General features: G+C 40.7%; 1 pseudogene; it reads right to left on the bottom strand.

Moving 5' to 3' along the window:
* Positions 1–5,723: 5,723 nt before the first annotated feature.
* LOC122910239 lies at positions 5,724–6,528 on the bottom strand (annotated as a pseudogene).

Raw genomic sequence — 6,528 nt, 5'->3', positions numbered from 1 at the left:
GATGCCTGGGGGACTCAGTCAATTAAATATCTGCCTTTGGCTCAGGTCATGATCCCGAGGTCCTGAAATCGAGTCCTGAATCGCACTCCCTGCTCAGCAGGGAGCCTGCTTCTCCCTCTGCCTGCTGCTCACGATGCTTATGTTCTCTCTCTTTATCTACTTATCTCTGACAAATAATTAATATAATAATTAAAAAAATAAATACTTATACCCCAACATGGGAGCGGCCAATTATATAAGCCAATTAATAACAAAATCAATGAAATATATTGATAATAATATAAGAATAGTGGGGGACTTTAATACACCTTCACTGCAGTGGACAGATCATCTAAGCAAAAGATCAACAAGGTGGGGCGCCTGGGTGGCTCAGTTGGTTGGGCAGCTGCCTTCGGCTCGGGTCATGATCCCAGTGTCCTGGGATTGGGTCCCACATTGGGCTCCTTGCTCGGCAGGGAGCCTGCTTCTCCCTCTGCCTCTGCCTGCCTCTCTGTCTGCCTGTGCTCGCTCTCTCTCCCTCTCTCTCTGACAAATAAATAAATAAAATCTTTAAAAAAAAAAAAAAAGATCAACAAGGAAGTAAAGGCTTTGAATAACACACTGGGCCAGATGGACTTCACAGTTATATTCAGAACATTCTATCCTAAAGAAACAGAATACCCATTCTTCTCTAGTGCACATGAAACATTCTCCAAGAAACAAACTGAAGATTTTAGAGGGGAGGAGGGTAGGGGGAATGGGCGAGCCTGCTGGTGGGTATTAAGGAGGGCATGTATTGCATGGAGCACTGGGTGTTGTACATAAACAGCGAATCTTGGAACACTGCATCAAAAACAAATGATGTATTTTTTTTTTTGCCAGTGGCTTAACATTACAAAAGTTTCTTTCTTTCTTTCTTTATTTCAATTTATTTATTTTCAGAAAAACGGTATTCATTATTTTTTCACCACACCCAGTGCTCCATGCAATCCATGCCCTCTATAATACCCACCACTTGGTACCCCAACCTCCCACCCCCCACCACTTCCAACCCCTCAGATTGTTTTTCAGAGTCCATAGTCTCTCGTGGTTCACCTCCCCTTCCAATTTACCCCAACTCCCTTCTCCTCTCTAACACCCCTTGTCCTGTATTTTATGATGACTAACATAACACAATTTAAAAAAAAAAAGGAGAAGCATTCTCCAGAATAGATCACATCCTGGGTCACAAACCAGGTCTCAACCTGTACAAAGACTGGGGTCATTCCCTGTATATTTTTGGACCACAGTGCTTTGAAACTGGAACTCAATCACAAGAGGAAATTTGTAAAGAACTTAAATACATGGAGGCTAAAGAGCATCCTACTAAAGAATGAATGGGAGCACCTGGGTGGCTCAGTTGGTTAAGCAACTGCCTTTGGCTCAGGTCATGATTCTAGAGTCCTGGAATAAAGTCCTGCATCAGGCTACCTGCTTGGCAGGGAGTCTGCTTCTCCCTCTCACCCTCACCCTTCTCATGCTCTCTCTCTCTCTCAAATAAAATAAATAAAATCTTTTTTAAAAAAAGAATGAATGGGTCAACCAGGAAATTAAAGAAGAATTTAAAAATTCATGAAAACAAATGAAAATGAAACCACAACTGTTCAAAATTTTTGAGATGCAGCAAAAATGGTCCTGGGGGAAGTATATAGCAATACACGGATTTTCAAGAAACAAGAAAGGTCTTAAACACACAAGCTAAACTTACACTCAACGGAGGTAGAGAATAAAAAACAAATAAAGCCTAAACCAGACAGGAGGAGAGAAATAATAAAGATTAGAGCATAAAACAATGAAATAGAAACCAAAAGAACAGTAGAACAGATCAACAAAACTAGGAGTTGTAAGACAATGGTTCAGTTTCATTCCTCTATACATAGCTGTCCAATTTTCCCAGCACCATAAACTCAAAATGGATGAAAGACCTCAATGTGAGGCAGGGATCTATCAAAATCCTAGAGAACATAGGCAGTAACCTCGTCAACATTGGCCACAGCAACTTCTTTCAAAACATATCTCCAAAGGCAAAGGAAACAAAAGCGAAAATGAACTTTTGGGACTTCATCAAAATAAAAATCTTCTGCACAGCAAAGGAAACAGTCAACAAAACAAAGAGGAAACCCCCTTAAATGGGAGAAAATATTCACAAATGACACTACAAATGACAAATGACAAATGACAAAGGGCTGGTATCCAAGATCTATAAAGAACTCTTCAAAGTCAACACCCAAAATAGATAAGCACATCAAAAAAAATGGGCAGAATCCATCAGAAAGGATGAATACCCAACTTCTGTATCAACATGATGTAACTGGAAGAGATTATGCTGAGTGAAATAAGTCAAGCAGAGAGAGTCAATTATCGTATGGTTTCACTTATTTGTGGAGCATATGGAATAACACAGAGGACATGGGGAGATGGAGAGGAGAAGGGAGTTGAGAGAAATTGGAAGGGGAGATGAACCATGAGAGACTGTGGACTCTGAAAAACAATCTGAGGGTTTTGAAGGGGCTGGGGATGGGGGGTTGGGGGGAGCCTGGTGGTGGGTATGATGAAGGGCATGTATTGCATGGAGCACTGGGTGTGGTGCATAAGCAATGAATTCTGTTACACTGAAAAGAAATTAAATAAAAAAATGGGCAGAAGACATGAACAGACACTTCTCTAATGAAGACATACAAATGACTAACAGACACATGAAAATATGTTCATCATTATTAGCCATCAGGAAAATTCAATTCAAGTCAAAACCACAATAAGATACCACCTAACACCAATTAGAATGGCCAACATTAACAAGACAGTAAACAACGAGTGTTGGAGAGGATGTGGAGAAAGAGGAACCCTCCTACATTGTTGGTGGGAATGCAAGTTGGTGAGGCCGCTTTGGAAAATAGTGTGGAGATGCCTTAAGAAATTAAAAATAGAGCCAACCTCTGACCCTGCAATTGCACTACTGAGTATTTACCTCAAAGATACAGATGTAGTGAAAAGAAGGGCCCTCTGTACCCCAATGTTCATAGCAGCAATGGCCTCAACTGGCAACCTGTGGAAAGAGCTGAGATGCCCTTCAACAGATGAATGGATAAAGAAGATGTGATCCATATATACAATGAAATATTACACCTCCATCAGAAAGGATGAATACCCAACTTTTCTATCAACATGGATGGGACTGGAGGGCATTATGCTGACATGGAGGACAAAAAGCTTCTGCACAGCAAAGAAGTGAAATAAGTCAAGCAGAGAGAGTCAATTATCACGTGGTTTCACTTACTTGTGGAGCACAAGAAATAACATGGAGAACGTCAGGAGAAGGAAAGGAAAAGCGAATTGGGGGAAATCAGAGGAGGAGATGAAGCATAAGAGACTATGGATTCTGAGAAACAAGCTGAGGGTTTTGGAAGGGAGTAGGTGGGGGGATGGATGAGCCTTTTGGTGTGTATTAAAAAGGGCACATATTGCATGGAGTATTGGATGTGGTGCATAAACAATGAATCTTGGAAAACTGAAAAAAATTAAATTAAATTAAAAAAACAAACTAAGAGCTGGCTCTTTGAACAAGTTAATAAGGTTGGTAAACCTCTGGTCAGACTTATCAAAAAGAAAGCAGAAAGGATCCAAATTGAAAAAATCATGAAATCATAACCAACACTATAGAAATACAAACCATTATAAGATTATATTATGAACAAGTATATGCCAACAGAGTAGGCAATCTGGAAGAAATGGATGCATTCCTAGAGACATTATAATCCACCAAAACTGAACCAGGAAGAAATAGAAAACCTGAATATACCCATAGCCAGTAAGGAAATTGAAGCAGTCATCAAAAATCTCCCAAGAAACATGAGCTCAGGGCCAGATGGCTTCCCAGGGGGAATTCTACAAAAAATTTGAAGAAATAATACCTACTCTTCTGAAACTGTTTCAAAAATCGAAATGGAAGGAAAACTTCCAAGCTCTTTCTATGAGGCCAGCATTACCTTCATCCCAAAACCAGACCGAGACCCCACCAAAAAGGAGAATTACAGACTAATATCTCTGATGAACATGGATGCAAAAATTCTTACCAAAATACTAGCCAACAGGATCCAACAATATGTTAAAAGGATTATTCACCATGACCAAGTGGGATTTATTCCTGGGCTGCAAGGAAATTCAGTATCTGCAAATCAATCAGTGTGATACACTAAATAAATAAAAGAAAGTTGGGTATTCATCCTTTCTGATGGAGGCATAATACTCCATAGTGTATATGGACCACATCTTCCTTATCCATTCATCCATTGAAGGGCATCTTGGTTCTTTCCACAGTCTGGTGACCATGGCCATTGCTGCTATAAACATTGGGGTACAGATGGCCCTTCTTTTCACTCCATCTATATCTTTGGGGTAAATACCCAGTAGTGCAGTTGCAGGGTCATAGGGAAGCTCTATTTTTAATTTCTTGAGGAATCTCCACACTGTTCTCCAAAGTGGCTGCACCAACATGCATTCCCACCAACAGTGTAAGAGGGCTGGGAAAACTGGACAGCTATATGTAGAAGAATGAAACTCGACCATTCTCTTACACTGTACACAAAGATAAACTCAAAATGGATAAAAGACCTCAACGTGAGACAGGAATCCATCAGAATCCTAGAGGAGAACGTAGGCAATAATCTCTTCGATATCAGCCACAGCAACTTCTTTCAAGATACATCTCCAAAGGCAAAGGAAACAAAAGCAAAAATAAACTTTTGGGACTTCCTCAAAATCAAAAGCTTCTGCACAGCAAAGGAAACAGTCAAGAAAACAAAGAGACAACCCACGGAATGGGAGAAGATATTTGCAAATGACAGTACAGACAAAAGGTTGATATCCAGGATCTATAAGGAACTCCTTAAACTCAACACACACAAAACAGATAATCATATCAAAAAATGGGCAGAAGATATGAACAGACACTTCTCCAATGAAGACATACAAATGGCTATCAGACACATGAAAAAATGTTCATCATCACTAACCATCAGGGAGATTCAAATTAAAACCACATTGAGATACCACCTTACACTGGTTAGAATGGCCCAAATTAGAAAGACAGGAAACAACATGCATTGGAGAGGATGTGGAGAAAGGGGAACCCTCTTACACATCATTAGTTTTTGACATAGTGTTCCAAGATTCATCATTTATGTGTAATACTCAGTGCTCCATGCAATATGTTTTCTCCTTATTACCCACCACCAGGTTCATCCATCCTCCTATCCCCCCTCCCTTCTAAAACCCTCAGTTTGTTTTTTTAATAGTCTCTCATTAAATAAAATCCTTTTTAGAAAAAGAGAAGGGTCAACACTTTTGGTATTTTTATAAGGCTTATTTTTGTTTATCCTTATGGTGCTTATCCAATGCTTGTCCATTCAAGAAGAACCCTGTGCATCAGTGCCCAGACACACCTCCATGATGCCACCCTCCTGGCCCTTAGGCAGATAACACATTCTCTGATGGAGGTAATGGGATAGACTTCACCACACAGGGTTAAGAACAGGAGATCCTGATCACTAGATCCCATGCAAGGGGGGTAAACAAATACTGAGCATGCATCTATTAACTCTGGATGTATGTATCTTCATATGCTTGAAACCCTACAAGGGTCCTATGGAGACAGATGTTATTATTCCCAGCCCTCCTGTCATATTTCCTTACCACGAAACTGACCATCAGGAGCTTAGGGGACTCAGTTTTCTCTGGAAGCTTTTCTTTATGGTATTCCTGAGCTCCTTATTCCTGAGGCTGAAAATGATCAGGCTGAAAAAGGGAGTGAAGACTGTATAGGCGGTGGCCATCAGAGTGTTACTGTCTATAGAAGGGGGGTCCTTGGACTTGAGGTAGATCATGGAGACAAAACATAGTGCACAATGACCACAGTGAGGTGGGACACACATGTGGAGAAGATCTTGTGCCTGCCCTGAGCTGAAGGGATCCTTGATATGACAGCCACAATGAAGACATAGGAGAGAATGATGAGGAATAAATATCTCATCAGTGCTATGACACACACCAGCATAACACTCAAGATGACAGAGGATATCTCCTTCCCACAGGCCAACTTTAGGATGGAAAGAACATGGTAGACAAAATCATGGATTACTTAAGACTCATAGAAAGTGAGGTGAAAAACTATCAGAGTCATCATCATCCCCATGATGGAGATGCCAGCCCAGCACCTGGACATGAGATAGCATAGTCATGTGGACTCATGAGCACATTGTATCTCAGAGGGTGGCAGATGGCCACACAGCAGACATTGCCAATGATCATGAACAGAAAGGAGTGCTATATGTCCTTTATTCATTCATATAGTGAAGAAATGTTATCCAAGGCTTATTTTATGTGGAAATATTCTAGGTGGTTGAATCCAGCAATGACCAAGGGCGAGGGCTCTGCTTTGTCCTTTTCATTGTCCACCAAGGGAAGCTGCCATATAACCAAAGATGACAGCACAGAGTGGTTGGAGGACAGCAT

This window comes from Neovison vison, chromosome 6 (genome assembly GCF_020171115.1).
Source record: "Neovison vison isolate M4711 chromosome 6, ASM_NN_V1, whole genome shotgun sequence".
Classification (NCBI taxonomy): Eukaryota; Metazoa; Chordata; class Mammalia; order Carnivora; family Mustelidae; genus Neogale; species Neogale vison.
Note: the sequence above shows the minus strand (reverse complement) of the source record. Positions and strands in the feature narration are given on the sequence as shown.